This window comes from Macaca nemestrina, chromosome 18 (genome assembly GCF_043159975.1).
Source record: "Macaca nemestrina isolate mMacNem1 chromosome 18, mMacNem.hap1, whole genome shotgun sequence".
NCBI classification, from domain to species: domain Eukaryota; kingdom Metazoa; phylum Chordata; class Mammalia; order Primates; family Cercopithecidae; genus Macaca; species Macaca nemestrina.
Window position 1 is genome coordinate 65,343,607 of NC_092142.1, and position 17,565 is coordinate 65,361,171.

A 17,565-nucleotide genomic window follows, 5' to 3' on the forward strand; every position below is an offset into this window, starting at 1 on the left:
GGAGGCTCCGAGAGCAGGAAGGGGCTTGCCGAGCGTTCCCGGGGGAACAGGAACAGCCTTGTGACCCACGGGGCAGGGAATGATGGGGAGGGGAGGGGGTGGTAGGAATAGAAGGGGAGGCTGGAAGTCTCCACATTTACTCAGGGCAGCCCTGGTTCCTGCCTCTCCCCAACACTCATGATCCCCAAGCCTGGGTGAGCATTTTACTCTTCAGGCAGCTTGCTGACAATGCAGATTCCCAGGCCCCAGACCAGCTGTATCCAAATTTAGGTGATGCCTAGGAATCTGTATTTTCAACAAGTCCCCCCAGGTCATCCTCAATGCCCATCTCGGTTTGGGAAGTGCACCCCATCCTGCCCTTTCAGCATAGGGACTTGCCTTCTCTCTCCCTCTGGGGCCACTTCCAGTGCCCCTGCAGGGCTTCCTGACTACAGCCCCCTTTCTAAAAGTCCTGCTCTTTCTAAAAGTCCTGCTTTAGGGGTGAGACCCTGAGTGCCCTGCCCCCTTCCAGCACAACTGCCTCCAGACAGGGGCCCCAGGACACTTTGCTGGGTGCCACCACGGCTCAGTGTCCAGTTTGTGGTTAACTCTATTCTGTTTTGTCTTGTAGGAGTTACGGGTATGAACTTCACGCCATCTCATTGCCGTGCCAGAAATGTCATTTACTTGCTTAATCTCATCTCTAGGTCCTGCATCTCAAAGTGGTGAGAAATTTCCTCTCGACTTCTTGGGATGGGGTGGGATGCACACTATGGTGCAATCTGGGTGGTAACACCTCCGGCTCTCAGGTTGCTCTGTTTACCTTGAGTTCATTGCCTGCTGTCCAAGCCCCTTATTCCCAGTGGGGCTGGGTCAGGAATCCCCTTTGCCCAGGATAATTAGCTTCCTAAGGGGCCCCACAAAGCCAGTACCTCTTAGGTCCTGCTCCACCTCCCCCCAAACCCAATGAGCAGGGCACCCAAAACCCTATGTCCTTTCCAGTCCTGGGAATTACCTCCCATGGGCTGTGTCCGCCCTCTTGCCTCTACCCTTCTGGAGCATTCTTCCCTCCCTCCCTTCCTCCTCTTTCCTGGACATGGGGAGAGGGAGGAGATGCCAAAGCTGACCTGCTTTTCCTTACCCACATGCCTCTGTGCAGGCATATTTATTTATTATTTAGGGATTTTTCTGTTTTTCTTTTTTTTTTTTTTTTTTTGAGACAGAGTCTTGCTCTATCACCCAGCCTGGAGTGCAATAGTGCAATCTTGGCTCACTGCAACCTCCGCCTCCCAAGTTCAAGCAATTCTCCTGCCTCAGGTTCCCACGTAGCTGGGACTATAGGTGCCTGCCACCACGCCTGGCTAATTTTTTGTATTTTTAGTAGAGATGGGATTTCATCATGTTAACCAGGATGGTCTCAATCTCCTGATCTCGTGATCTGCCCACCTTGGCCTCCCAAAGTGCTGGGATAACAAGCATGAGCCATGGCACCCAGCAGGATTTTTTAAAATTAATGAAGTTCTTAGTCCACTGGTTTCAAATGAGTGGCTTAGAATCTAATACTTTTACTATTACTAATACTTGTAACACAATAAACAATAAGGGAGCAAGAGCTCTCATTTGAATTCTGCCACGAGCCAGACCCTGTCACAGAAGCTTCCCCAGAGCAGTTCTCATTCCCAGCTGCATACTGGACTCGCCCGGAGCTTTTTTATTTTTTTATTTTTTTCTTGAGACGGAGTTTTGCTCTTGTTGCCCAAGCTGGAGTGCAATGGCGCACTCTCAGCTCACCGCAACCTCCGCCTCCTGGGTTCAAGCGATTCTCCTGCCTCAGCCTCCCGAGTAGCTGGGATTACAGGCACCAGCCACCATGCCCCGCTAATTTTGTGTTTTTAGTAGAGGCGGGGTTTCTTCATGTTGGCCAGGCTGGTCTCGAACTCCCAATCTCAGGTGATCCGCCCGCCTCGGCCTCCCAAAGTGCTGGGGTTACAGGCATGAGCCACCACACCCACCCACTTTTTTTTTTTTTTTTTTTTTTTAAGTGCTGATGTCCAGATCTCTCACCCCGGAAATTCTGATGAAACTGATCCAGGAGGGACTAGGGATAGACCCAAGCTCAGTACCTGCCTTAATCACCCTGGTGATTCTCAATGTGCACCCAGGCTTGAGAATCTCATCAGGGGCCCTTTGAGGTGAGTGTTCCCCATTCTGTAAATGGGGAAACTGAGGCTTAGAAGCCTTAGGAATAGGTGGAGGTGGGAGCAGGGGAGGCAGAGCCAGGGGCTGCCCGGACTAGGTAATTCGCCTGGCTGCTGGGGGCGGGGGAACTCTGCCTTCACCCTGCTGCTGTCCAAGCAGATCCTGGCTGGGGTTGAGGATGCGGGCTGCAGCCTTGGGGCATTCACAGTGAGTCACCAGTGGGTGGCGATGTGGAGAAAAGAGGCTCCAGCCACCAGCCACCAGCCACAGCCAGGGAGGAGGAGCCCAGGCGGGTGGCCCTGCCTGCCTGTGAGTCAACCCCTCCTTGGCACTAGCTGGCAGCCCCCCAGACAAGGATCATGGTGGGCTCCTGTCTTTTTCCCAGCGCCAGGCTGTAGCAGATTTGGCAGCTGGCTGGGTGGGGCTGGCCCAGGCTTATGCAGGAAGAACAAATTTCAGATAGGACCAAATTCTGCAATTAAAAAAAAAAAAATAGCAGCCCCCTGAATAAAATAACACATGGGTAGGGGGGGAAGGGGGTGGTTCTCCTGGTCCCATATCATCTGGCTTCAATTCCCACAACTGGCAGCAGAGTAATAGCAGGATATATAATTAGCATCTGTTATTACATTAACATGCCTGATACATGCTGATTAGATGCCATTCACATGGAAAGAACTTGGGTGACTTACGCCCCACCTTGGCTGTGAGAGAGCTTCAGACCAGGAAGGCCAAGGGAAATGGTGGGGGGTCAGGGGAAAGGACCCCTGGCCAAGCCTCTGGATCTCTCAGAGTGGACAAAACACATCCTAGATATGCCACACCCCAAGTCCTCATTTACATAATGGAGACACTAACAATGCTCATCTCAAAGGGTCCTGGTGAGGATCGCAGCCCACAGCCCCCCTCCCTACCCCATCACCTCGGTGGGACTGATTTTCCTCCCCTGTTGATGAAGCAAGCCCTTTGGCTGGTTGGACCCGGCATCTACTTCCCCCCACAGCATGACTCCAGGGCCAGCAGCGATACTTCACATTCCCCATCAGACTCTCAGAAGACGTTCTGCGTATTAATCAATTCAGGACACTTTGGGATTCTGAGCAGCTGGTTATTTCAAAGCAGCATTTCACACGGTCCAACAGGCAAGCCCTGCCCAGGACTGAGACCAGACAGGTCCTCGGGGCCAGAGCTGCCTTCCTAGATCTGCTGGGGCTGGGGGAATTGTTCCCCAAGGCTACCACCCCACTAGTTGATTGAGTGAAGTCTTGGCGGGGTAGGGGAGGGATACTGGATCTCTGCAGGGATGTCTAAGCCAGGATCCTCAAACTGTGTTTCATGTGCCACCTATGCCACCCTTGGTGCCTGTGAAAATGCAGATTTCAGGGTCCCACCTGAGCCCTGCTGAGTCACTGGGAGTGGAGGCAGGCCTGGGAATCTGTATTTTAACAAGACTCCCAGACAATTTTCATCCACACAGAAGTTTGGGAAGCCCTGATCTGAGGACAGCAGAGGCCACGTGGTCACCAGTGGGAACTGTCAGACTGCAGGAAGGTGGGGATTGTTCAGAGGCTCTGGGGCCCAGCTCCACCGCATGCCAGCTCCTTTGCACACACGGTCTCACGTATGCATTACAACAGGGGGGTCGGGGGTCCCCATCACCATTTTACAGATTAGGAAACTGAGGGTCACAGAGGCCCAGGTCTCAGCTCAGAAGTATCCCCTCCTCAGGGAGCACAGTAGTTACTGGAGCCCCCCAGTGCCTCCCTGTCACAGCACCTGAAACTAAAATCATCCTGTTTAGTTCTTCCTGCACATCATGACCTTGACCATTCTGCCTGTCAGCATGGCCCCAGCACCAGCACAAAGCCGGGCAAAGGGTAAATGTGTATTGAAGGTGGAAAGGATGAGGTTGGGGCTCACACCTGGGTCTGGGGACTCCAGGGCAGGCCATGGGCGGGAAGGGACAGGGTGTGAACAGCCAGGCCATGACTGTGAACCAGGCTAGAATGAGCAGACAGACAGAGGAGCCGGGTTAGAAGCAGAGCAGGGAGGGTCACAGCTCCTGGTTTGCAGGTGCGGAAGCTGATACCAGAATGAAGTGATGGATCCAGAGCCTCCCCACACATGAACATCAGGTGTGCGCCACACACCTCTCCCTCCTCTGCCCAGGAGTGGAATACTTCCCCACCAGGATCCTGGGGGCCAGATCCCCAGCTGGACCCAGGCTGGCCCACACTCAGTCCTCCAGGGTTCTGGAAGGGTGTGCTGAGCCAGGCGGGCCAGGATGGAATGTGGGCAAACAGCCCGGTCACGTCCATCGGCCAAAGACAATTTCATCGAGCCTCTTTCTGGGAGAGACTAATATTTAGGTTGCATACTAAGCAGCTGCCGCAGCTGCTCCCCAACTAGTCCTTCAAACCCACCCTGCCAGGGCCAGCTTGGGCCCAGCAAATGGACTTTTACCAGGCAGCAAATGAACACGTCAAGCCCAATCATTCCACAGCCTGTAGGGGGTGGGGGGACAGCGAGGGACGGTGACCTCGTGCACGGCTGTCCCCGATAGCACTGGGCTCCTCCTGTGCATATAATCTGCTCGGCCCAGGGAACTTCACATCCAATCTCCACACATCTTGGGCCTGGGCAGAGGCCACATGGAGCTAAGGAGGCAGCTGTCAAGAGAGCAAGGTGGGTGACGCTGATGGGGACGGGGTGGGCTGGTCAGCCCTGTGCCCGCTGGACCACTATGCAGGGAGGGAGAGGAATGGGGCCTGACTGGGAAGCGTCATTAGGCAAGTCTGTAGCCCCAAAGCCGGGAAGGGGGTCACCCTTCCCCCCATCTCCGCTCCAGGTAAATAGCAGACACCTTTGTTCTCTACTCCGCCCAGAAAAGCTTTAAGGGAAATGTCCCTGCTTCAGAGGAAACCATCAGAGGTTTCAATGCGCCAGCCTGAGGCCCTCCTTAGACAGCACCTTTTGCAGGCTGAAGAAATTTCAGATAGGACCACCTGAGGTCAGGAGTCACTAGTGGATGTCCAGGACCCAGCCCTGACTCCACCCTCACGCCTGCCACCCACCCAGGACCTCTGACATCCCCCAGATCCCCAGGAGTACCTCCTGCTCCAATCCTGACCATACTGGCCTTAGCACCAGGCTGGATTTCTGTTCAGGCCATGAGCTTCCAGAGGACAGGAGGGAGTGCTTCCCTCCTGTGTCCCAGGCCCAGGCCCAGGCCCAGCTGAGTCTCTGCTGAATGAAGGCAGAGAGGGCACCCACTGGGTGGCAGACATGGGCTGGGGGCTTTACCTTCACTGAGATCCCTACAGGCCACAGTGACCCTGAGGGGTGGTTGTCAGCCTCACCACTGTACCGGGAACACTGAGGTCAGTGGGGCTGACACTTGCTTAAGTCATACAGCACTTTGGGGCACCCCCAGGATGAGAAGCCTGAGTCCCTTCTGGTGTCCCAGCCCAGGGCTCTTCCCACCCCGCAGCACAGCTGATGTCATCACCAGCACTCATTTAGGCATTTTGTGTTTAAGATTTCAGCAGAGAACGGTTTTCATCTCACTTGTACACAGACAGAGTCCTTTTTTAAACTAACCACCAGAAACTTGCCCCATTTACACTGGCTCAGATTCCACAGCGAGTAACCACTGCCCTCACCCAGACACACACTGAGCCACCCCTCTTGCTGAAACCTCGTCTCTATCCACAGACCTCACCGGAGGCCGTCCCACCACCCAAGGCAGCCACCGGCCGGGCGGATGTGGCCCTCATCCAAATCTCCTGCCAGATGGCCACCCACTGGTCATTCCAAGACCTCATCAGGAGCAATGGCCTCTCTGCCTCTGCCTGCCACAGGGCTGTGTCCTGCCCTTCAGCTCTCTTCTGAAAGAGAAAGGAGACCCGTGGCAGGACCAGGGTGGGGGATAAAGGCGGCTCTGGGAACAGAATGGGCCCTCTGGGGGTGCCTGAAACCTCATAGTCACAGACGGGCAAGGCCTGCAGGTTGTGTCTATTTCTGGTGGAATTGGCTTCAAATCAGGGTTTTAAATGGAAGTTCATCTCACCCTAGAACAAGGCTTTGACAGGTGTCATAAGCAGTCAGGGAGGAGGGGCTGATAAAGACCCCTGGAGTAGGCCGGGCACGGTTGCTCAACACCTGTAATCCCAGCACTTTGGGAGGCTGAGGCAGGCAGATCACCTGAGGTCAGGAGTTCGAGACAAGCCTGGCCAAAATGATGAAACACGTTCTCCACTAAAAAGACAAAAATTAGCTGGGCATGATGGTACATGCCTGTGATCCCAGCTACTAGGGAGCCTGAGGCAGGAGAATCGCTTGAACCTGGGAGGCGGAGATGGCAGTGAACCACGATCACGCCACTGCACTGCACTCCAGCCTGGGTGACAGAGTGAGACTCTGTCTCAAAAGAAACCAACCAAACAAAAAAAACCCTGGAGTAGATCCAGTTCTCTCCTTTTACAGATAGAGAAACTGAGGGATGGAGGAAAAGGGGCTTGCCTGAAGCCACATGGGAAGTTAGTAGCCCTGCCAGAGCTCCAAGCACCACCCCAGAGCCACCAGCACCCAGATGCAGTCCCATTAAACCGCTCACAAACAGGGAGGCCAAAGTTCTCCAACCTTCCCCAGCTACACAGGCCAAGCTGCAACCAGACCTTGCCTTCCCAGGCCACTGAGCTGAGAAGAGGTTATAAGGTCAGTTCTTCCATTTTTAATAAAGAAATTGGGGTGGTGTGGGGGTGCTACAAAACTGAGCAGGAGGTCCTCAAAAACTACTCTGCCTCACCCCCAGACCCCAGCCGTGCCCAGGACCTTGGGAATGCTCATAGCAGTGCGAGGGGGAAGCCAGTTAGCACATCTTTGACAACCTCACAGAGGAGCAAACCCAGCTGACCTGCCTCAGAAGGGCTGCCAGAGCCCACAAATACAAATATAGGACATCCAAATCAAGGTGTCCACAGAACCATGCTCTCCTCTGGAGCTCCAGGGAAGAACCTGACCCACAGCGCACTCTTAGATCCTGCCATTGCAGTCATCCTGGGCATTGCATTACTCCATTCTCTGCCTCCACTGAACCACATCCATTAGATCGTCACCTGCCTATCTTTTCCTTTGGGTCCCACTGGGGAGGGGGACTAGTGGCATTCTCCCTGTACATCTGTGTGTTGCCACATGTCCCTGGGTCTGCTGTCTTCCCTCTCTGTGTGTCTCTTTGCCTCTTCTTTTTTTTTTTTTTTCTTGAGACAGAGTCTCACTCTATCACCCAGGCTGGAGTACAGTGGCGTGATCTTGGCTCACTGCAACCTCCGCCTCCTGTATTCAAGCAATTCTGCTGCCTTAGCCTCCCGAGTAGCTGGGATTACAGGCATTTGCCACCACACCCAGCTAATTTTTGTATTTTTTTAGTAGAGACGGGGTTTCACCCATGTTGGCCAGGCTGGTCTCAAACTCCTGACCTCAAGTGATCTGCCCACCTCAGTCTCCCAAAGTGCTGGGATTACAGGCGTGAGCCACTGTGCCCAGCCTTCCTCTTCTCTTAAGGACACCAGTCATATTGGATTTAGTGTCCATTCTAGTCTGGTATGACCTCATCCTAACTTGATTAAATGTACAAAGATCCCGTTTTCAAACAAGGTCATATTCAGAGGTTCAAGTGTCGGCAGGGCGCGGTGGCTCACGCCTGTAATCCCAACACTTTGCGAGGCCGAGGTGGGTGGATCACTCAAGGTCAGGAGTTTGAGACCAGGTTGGCCAACATGATGAAACCCCATCTCTACTAAAAATACAAAACTTAGCCAGGTGTGGTGGCATGTGCCTATAATCCCAGCTACTCAGGAGGCTGAGGCAGGAGAACTGCCTGAGCCCGGGAGGCAGAGGTTGCAGTGAGTCGAAATCACACCAGTTGACTCCAGGCTGGGCAGCACAGTGAGACTCTCTCAAAACAAAAAAAGCCGTTCAAGGGTTAGGGCTTGAACATATCTTCTGGGGAAGACATAATTCAGCCCACAAAAATATGTCCCAAATATTACATGGCACATACTTGTAACTTAAAAAGTGTCTGTTATTTATTTGAAATTCAGAGGCAATTGGGGTGTCCTGTATTTAATCTGGCAATCCTATGCACAACTCACATGGAATTCCCCAAGGTTCCGCAACCTGGCCCCTGGGTTTGCCCTCTAGAAAGTAAACTATTTTAAAAGAGGGAGAAATAATGAGGAAGGGGGAATCAACTATTTATGAACAAGGGTTAGTGTCCCAAGGGCACTTGAAAATGACAAAAGATGAGGGAAGGATGGAAGCAGGGGGAGGACAGATATGCAGTCCCAACTTATGCCCAGATGTGGGCTGGGCACTGCAGGAAAGACAAAGATGAAGGAGTCCGATGACAGGGGCAGGTGGCTGCCAGCTCTCGAAGGTCAGGAGGATATGCGGAATAAGAAGGGTACGCTGGATGCTGCACCTGCCCAGGGCCAAGCAGTCACAGGTCCGGAGAACCCGAGCACATAATTGGGAAAGCCCTTCTGTGGGGTCACTAACACCCCAGGCCCCTCAGCTCTGCCCTTGATGGAGCATCCCTGAGCCCTGCTCCTTGGTCCCATGCCTTTCTCACTCTACTCCGTCTCCTGGAAAATGCACCCAAACCCCTCAGTCCCATTTGGTCCTCGAATCTACTGAGCAGAGTCACTGAGCCACCCCCTAGGTTGTCATCTGCCTAGGTCTCCCCATTTGGTCCCTTTCAGGAAAGGGACTGGCAGGAAGCAAGGGAGACAGTCTGACTCCCTCCTGGAGGGCCGATACTTCTAAGTGAGGCAAGACTCAGCACACAAAGCAATTTACCAAAGTCTGTCTAGGCCTCCCTGCCACAGACTGTGATGTGGTTTTGCTGTGTCCCCACCCAAGTCGTATCTTGAACTGTAGCTCCCATGATCCTGTGTCATGGAGGAACCTGGTGGGAGGTGATTAAATCATGGGGGCGGGTTTTTCCCATGCTGTTCTCGTGATAGTAAGTCTCAAAAGATCTCATGGTTTTATAAAGGACAGTTCCCCTGCACACACTCTCTTGCCTGCTGCCATGTAAGACGTGCTTTTGCTCTTCCTTTGCCTTCTGCCATGATTGTGAGGCCTCCCCAGGCATGTGGAACTGTGAGTCCATTAACCTCTTTTCCTTTATAAATTACCCAGTCTCAGGTATGTCTTTATTAGCAGCGTGAGAATGGACTAATACAGACTGAATGTTTGCATCCCCCCAAATTAATAAGTTGAATCCTAACCCCCAGTGGGATGGTATTTGGAGTTGGGAACTTTGGGAGTTGATCAGGTCATGAAAGGGGAGCCCAAATGAATGGGATTAGTGCCCTTATAAAAGAGACCTCGGAGAGCTGCCTCACCTCTTTCGCCATGTGAGAACACAGAGCAAAGACAGCTGTCTACGAACCAGGAAGCAGACCCTCACCCGATGCTGAATCTGCCTGCACTTTGATCTTGAGCTTCCAGCCTCCCAAACTGTGAGAAATAAGTTTCTGTTGTGTCTGAGCCTCCACTCTATGGTATTCTGTTATAACAGCCTGAACGGACTAAGACACATCACCTCCTGGGTGGCAGTAGAGACTGACTTAGCTGGTGGGTTGCTGCAGGGTTGGGGGTTGGAATCTCTCATCTGGCAAGAGAGTAACACCGTAGCCAGGGAGACAGCAGAGCCAGGAGGCCAAAATGAAGATCTGAAAGCCAGAGAGGAAAGCAGGGTCCCCTCACCCATCTGCATCACCCCATCGGCAGCACCAGCAACCTTTCCTGAGCACTTACTACAAGCAAAGCAGCAGGGCAAGGTTATCACGTGACTTCCCTCTCTAAACCAAAGGGCCAGAGACAGAGGGGACCTGAGAGGGGTGCCCATTATATTGCTTTGCTAAATTAAACTTACAGCCAATTATCAGAGTGACCCAGTGGTGATAGAGCTAAGGGCCATTCTTGGGCCATTTCCAGAACAGACTCAGGTGCCAGGTAGGTGTGGTCTGGGCCTGTAGCAGGAGCTGGCTGGTGGGCCTGGGCTGAGTGCCTTTGACCTCTTAGAATGGAGCATGCCAAGTGGAGGGGGCCTTTGTAGCCAGGCTGCTGGCAGAGGGACACCATTTGTGCTGCTAAGCCCTCAGCGGAGACAGCATGCCTGAGCCCAGGCCAGCAGGACAGACGCTCACCAAGGGAACTGGGGATGTGAGTACATCTGCCCTAAACACAGACCTGGCATCCAACTGACTTGGGCAGCGTTTGATGGAAGAAGATGGATATTCATCCCTCAGGCTGCCTCCTCCAGGGTCTCGCATCCAAATTAGTCTCTCTCTGGCTCCTTCTCTTGCGTGCTGCAAACCCAGCACCCTTGCACACATGCGCACACTCACAAACACTCATGCACACTCATGTACAATTCATACCTACCCTATATGCACAGCATGCACAGCCTCACACACACAAACCCACACCTGGGCACACACACACACCTTTCCATAGATAGATCGATACCAGCACATACACACACCAATCCATAACAATGTGATGAAAGCTATGGACTGGAATTTATTTACAGGGTTCCGCACATGCAGAGAGCACTCCCTCACAATGCCCAACTTTGCAATTGCACCCACGGCTTGTATTTAAAGCATTTCCCTGGCTCACCAGTGGAAAATAAATTTCTTTTCTCACTTTCCAGATTTGCTATCATCAACCTGGTGCCAATTTCCACTTAAAAAATGATACCCAGGAAAGACCAAGAACCTAGAAAGGAAAATGAATCTCAGCTCCGACAGATAGATGGGAGCCGGAGCTTCCCTACGGTGTGGCTGACGCTGTAACCGCCTGTCTTTGTGGCAGGGATGCAAGGTGATGGGGAATATTTGGATAGGCGTGTGGAGCTGGTGCTGAGGCCAATGGTCAGTGGAAGTGAAAGGGATGAGGGGTGAGGAGTTTGCAGCCTACAACAGACAGACACTGGGACCGGCAAGCAGGCAGATGACCGGAGCAGAAGTGAGCGACAAGAGAGCGGCGACAGCTCAAGCACAAACATGAACAGGCACAGGGCACTGACTTTGATCAGCCTAGGGCTGGTACCACCTCGAACTACAACTGCGAGACAGCAGGGTGGGGAGGGAGAGTTTGATGGTTTTCCAGAAAGTTCCTGTGGCAGCTTCAACCCTCATCAGGAAGCTGCTTCTGCCCTTTTGTGACAGGGAGAAGAAAGAGGTAACCCGGCAAACCCAGAATATTAAAATTAAGGAATCAGGGCCAGGCACGGTGGCTCATACCTGTAATCCCAGCACTTTGGGAGGCTGAGGCAGGCGGATCACTTGAGGTCAGGAGTTTGAAACCAGCCTGGCCAACATGGTGAAATGCCATCTCCATTTAAAATACAAAAATTAGCCAGGTGTGGTGGCAGGCACCTGTAGTCCCAGCTACTCTGGAGGCTGAAGCCGGAGAATCGCTTGAACCCGGGAGGCGGAGGTTGCAGTGAGCAGAGATCACACCATGAGGGAATCAGGAAAGCTTCCTGTATTTGCCAGGGCTGTCATACCAAAGTACCACACACTGGGCAGCTTAATCAACAGGCATTTATTATTTCCCAATTCTGGAGGCTGGAAGTCTGCAACCAAGGTGTTGGCAAGGTTGGTTCCTTCTCAGGGCTGGGAGGGGAGGAACTGTTCTGGGCCTCTCTCCTTGGCTTATAGATGGACCTCTTCTCCCTGTGTCTCCTCACATCATCTCCCACTACACCTACCTGTTTCTGTGTCCAAATTGCCCCTTTTTATAAAGACACCAACAGTTAGATTGGATTAGGGCCCACCCTAATGACCTCATTTTAAATTGATTACCTCTGCAAAAACTCAATCTCCAAATAAAATCATATTCTGGGGTGCTGTGGGTTAGGACTGCAACCTATCTTTTTTGGGGTGGTGGGTATTGCCACATAATTCGGTGCAAAACACCCTCCAGACCAGATCACCTTAATAACAGAACTGACAAAGCCCCTGGGGTTGAGCTTAGCACTTGTGGTTCACGACCCAGCAGGAGTCACAAAGACAGACCCTGGCCGAGCTCAGTGGCTCACACCTGTAATCCCAGCACTTTGGGAGGCCAAGGCAGGTGGATCACCTGAGGTCAGGAGTTCAAGACCAGCCTAGCCAACATGGTGAAACCCCATCTCTACTAAAAATACAAAAATTAGCTGGGCGTGGTGGCAGGCACCTGTAGTCCCAGCTTCTCGGGAGGCCAAGGCAGGAGAATCGCTTGAACCCGGGAAGCAGAGGTTGTAGTGAGCCAAGATCGTGCCATTGCACTCCAGCCTGGACAACAAGAGTGAAACTCCGTCTCAAAAAAAAAAAAAAAAAAAAAAAAAAGACAGACCCAAATTACAGAGGGTCGACTTAGCACCACCCTGATCACCTCTAACAGGTTTTCCAAAAAAGTCAAGGCTCTGTATACTGTTTTGGGGTTTTTTGTTTATTTGAGTCACTTATTTATTTTTCTTGCAAAATAATCATTCTACAGGGATAAATGCCTTTATTTGTATTCCTGAGAATGAGCACAGTCTTTTGTGTTGGCTGGGCTCATTAGAAACGGGTCCCTGAGGTCTACAACGGGCTCATTTTCACAGTTACTGAGTAAAGTCAACCTCTTATGAAAATCGTAGTTTACAACTTTAAGTAAATAAACACCGTTTTCTACAAACATTCTAACAAATTTAGTTTCCTATAACAAATATTCACAGTCTCAAATGTAAAAGTCTACCGTCCTTGGAACTATTAAAAATAAACCTTTCAGTATTTCAGGAAAGCTCCCTGTTCCCTTAGGAAATATGCTGGGACAGAAAATCAACTTTATGATGACAAGACACAGCATAAATACAGATTTAACTTGAATTTCATGGTAACGGGTATGTAAATATTTGCCGCACTTCTCTCATCTATCTAAATAAAAGCTAATGGCTAATCCAGGGTTTTGCATTCTCAAAAGTGCTTGTGCCCTCTCAAGGCACCTGCTACCAAAGCTGAAAGTCTCTGGTCTCCACTTAATTTTAATCAAGCCTGATTTAAAGTGTTTAGGGTTTATAATTTTTAATTCTACATAGCTACTAGAAAACACTCCCAAGGCTCCTTCTCTGAAAGTCATGACCTTGTTTGTGGGGGAGGGGGGATTCTTAGGGCAACTCAAGTAAGATAAAGGTGGGTTGGGAGCAAAAACTTTGAGGCCAGCATGCCCGGGTTGGAATTCTAGCTCCGCCATGCACTGGCAGCAAGAACTTGAGCAAAGTATGTTAACTTCTCTGAGCCTCAGTTTCCTCATTTGTAAAATAGGGATGATAAGAAAAAGAATTTTATTAGATCGCTCTGAGAATTGAATGAGATCATAGGTGGGTGGTGGACGCTGTGATGTGACTCCCACTTCAGAAACAAAGCCTTCTTCTCCCAGCTGCTAGGCGTGCTGCCAAAGACAGCCTTCAGCTGTTCGCTCTCTTTGGGGGCTGACTCAGCTGCAGACTGCCCTGCCCAAGGTTACACCTCCTGCTAGGGCGGCTTGCATCAATGACTGATCAACGTAGGGATGTAAAGGCCTGGCCCCCTTGTCCCAACTCAGGACGTCCCAGCTCCAGAGCTTCCCATGGAGCTGGCCAAGCTCTTCACTGGGACTGCATCACAGCTCAACTTCTCCCTCTGCCCCGTCCTGCTTCCTACTCCTTCTTCTCCAAGTGTTGATCCACAGACACCTCCCCTCCTTCATAAACATCCTCTAATCTTTGACTCAGAGTCAGCTTCCCCAGCAAGAACAGTAAGTGACAATATACAAAGTATTCAGAAAAGCATTATTTAAGCGTCTGTTAAATCGAAAGTTAGTAGGTAAAATTGAAGTTAGAAACCACAGGATGTCCTCTATGCCTTGGAAGCAATGATGTCTGGGTCGAAATTTGTCTCAGAGGTAGAAACTTTGGGAAGCTTCTAGAATGAGATGGAGGGAACATCACTGGGCTGCTTATCTCCAAGTCCCTGGAAAGTAGAGAAGCAAGGAAAGATTTTGGGGCTTCTCTGCACTGGTGGAAAAGTAGGAAATGTGGAACTTTCTTCCAGAATTTTTCAATTTTTTAAAAATATGGGATCTCGGGATGATCTCTACTGTTAAGAGCTCAACACTGTTTCAGAGCAAGAACACCTGGGACAAACAGAAGAGTAGAAATTAGACCAGGGTGGAACAGACACTGGGGATAGCTCTTAGCCTGGGACGGAGTGTAAGTTTCTCATTTAAAATTTCAAATGCCAAGCTTTTAAAGGAAGTGTCTCTCTCCATTGTGATACGGGCCCACTCCCAGTCAAGGAGTAAAGGACTGACCATGTACCCCTGACTTTTACCACTGGTCAGCTTCGACATATGCCCCTCATCCTCCTTCAGAAAGCAGACATCAAAGGCATGAGACTAGTGTCATGCTAAGAAGGGACTTTGGATGCAGTGGAAGCCCAGAGTGGGTGGAGATTGAGTCTGTCTGGAGCAATGAGGATAGGCTTCCCAGAGGAGGTGATGTTCAAAAGAGGGCCTTGACAGATGGGTAGAAGTTCTCCAGTCACACAAAGAGCAGAAGGATGTCTAGGCAGAGGAAACAGCACATATATTGACACCTAGACACAAACAAGCAGAGGATGTTCAAGAAAAATGTAGGGGGTTTGGTGTGGCTGGAGCTTGGAGGGCTTGAGAAGAACTGGCTTGAGTGGAAGCTGGAGAATCACAAAGAGACCATGGCCAGCCCCAGATCCCAGACCAAAGAACTTGAATTTGATTCAGAAGATGGGGCACCCACAGGAGGCCTCAAGCAGAGGACTGACCGAGCCAGCTAGTATTGTGGTAACACTATTCGGGTGATGGGTATGGAGGAAAAAGTAAAGGACTCACCTGGCCATGAAGCAGGACTTCCTGGTGTGGGCTGGTCAAATAGGAGAAAGCAACCTGAGTTTTGCACTTCCAGATGAAAGCTAGAAGACAAACACCCATTTGGAAAAGACAGAAGGCCCCCAGTTGGAGGAGACCAGGGAGCTGGAGCAGTTTCCTCTGAAGCAGCTGTGGTGTACGCGCGTTTGGATTTGGTTTGATTATTTAAACGGAATGTACTTCTCACTGCCTCTCCTTGTTTTATATCAACATCTGAGGTGGCCACAACAGTATCCAAATTATCCAGGGACTTCTCAGCAAACAGCAGACGCTCAGCCACAAATCACAGCTGGAGAACCCATTTTTCTATGGAATTTTCAGCCATAAAAGGGCCCAGATGTTCTAAGATAATTTTCTTGGTGCTGAAAAGATGCCAGATCTTAGCGAAGAACTGCAAGAAGATGGTTAACTTTGAGTGGGCTCCTTGGAAAGTGCCCTGGGAGGGATAATTGCGTGCAGGAGGTTTATCAGGGAGTGTTCCTGGGAGACACACCTGTGAGGAAGTGAGGGAGGCAGAGCTGGGTGGAGGGAGGAGCTGACCCACAGTGCAGCAGCAGCTGAGGTCTCAGCCATTCCTACAGGAGCTAGGAAGCCTCCGAATGGAAGCAAGGAGGCTGGCCTTGATATCACCTGCGTCTGCCATTCTTTAGCCACAGGCTGTCATCTGGGAGGAGCAAGGAAGTTCGCACAGCTGAGTGCAATCTCCAGTAAGCAATGCCATTGTGAACTGATATCGTTAGCAGCTGAGGGATGGGTGCATGAGCCCTAAAGAGGAGAACTGGGCAGAGCTCCCCAGTATCCACCACAGCTGTTATGTTAGGCTGTCCTTGCACTGCTATAAAGAAACACCTGAGACTGGGTAATTTCCAAAGAGAAGAGGTTTAAGTGGCTCATGATTCTGCAGACTGTACAGAAGGCATGGTGCTGGCATCTGCTCAGTGTCTGGGGAGGCCTCAGAAAACTTTTACTCATGGCAGAAGGCAAAGTGGGAGCAGGCACATCCCATGGCCAGAGCAGGAGCAAGAGGGAGAGTGGGGGAGGTGCCACATACTTTAAACGACCAGATCTCATAAGAACTTACCCACTACCATGAGAACAGTGCCAAGCCATGAGGCATCTACCCCATGACCCAAACACCTCCCCCCAGGCCCCACCTTCAACACTAGGGATTACATCTCAACATGAAATTTGGAGGGGACATCCAAAGTGTATCAGCCAAGATCCAAATCTGCCTCCTGACCCATGAACCTCCAGAGGATACAGACCATGCAGCCAGAGTGAGATTCTGAGACATGCCACATTCAAAAGAGAGGACCCAATTCAATCCACCTATGGTGGCCTCTGTAGTCCTTTTTGTCAGCAAAGCCACATCCAAGCTCAAGGGCCACCTTGCTGGACAATGATGCCAGTAGCCTCAGAGCAGCCAGAAAGCCCCGTTGGAGACCCAAGATTACTCCAGAGAGCAGACTCTGCTATGCACAATCTGCATGGGGTGGCCCAACTAGACAAGTGGTTTTTGTAAGGGTGCCACCAGATGTGATGGACTCGACTGTGAAACTTTTTAAAATGCACATGCCCCCTAGTTTCTGCTTCAGAAAATCTGAGATGGGCCCGGGTATCTGTATGTTTCTAAAGCTGAACAGGTGATTCTAATGTGCAGGCCTCCTTGAGATCCCACTCCAAGACCAACCTGGATCCACCAGTGCACGGGTGTGCAGGTTGGGGCAGACCTGGGATCACAGACTCTAATGCCAGGGGGGCTCGGGTGGGTGTCCCTAGTATAGAGTGAGTTGGGTGGGGACAGATGCTTCCCCAGTTGTCCCCTCCAAATCTCATGTTGAGATGTGATCCCCACTGTTGGATGTGGGGCCTGGCAGGGGGTGTTTGGGTCATGGGGTAGATGCCTCATGGCTTGGCACTGTCCACACAGTACCGCATGAGTTCTCGTGAGACGTGCTCTCTCCATGCTGTGTTCACCCTGTGAATCAGAACACAATTCTGACACTTGCTAAATGGGAATGGGGTCTCAGTGAGACCAGAGCTTTCCAGATAAACTCGAAATCCAGATTGGTATGCAACATCTGATTTTAAAATGCCAACAATTAACTCAAATATTCTTAACATTGTGTAAGCCACACAAAACCAATCTCTAGGCCTGGTTCTGTTCTTGGGGGCACCAATTCATGAATTCTGGTGAGATCACCCCAGACCAGGCAGTGAGAGGAGTCCTATATAGAATAACGTAAGCCATGGGTTGGCCAAAATGGACAAACCCAAACTGGACAGGCTGAACTATCCTGGATTTGACAGCATGAGTAGTCCTAGGTTGCAGACTTTAGCTCATACTCAATTAACCAACCTGGAGCGTTCTAAATTGAACAATGTATGTTGCCTCCCACTAGGGAC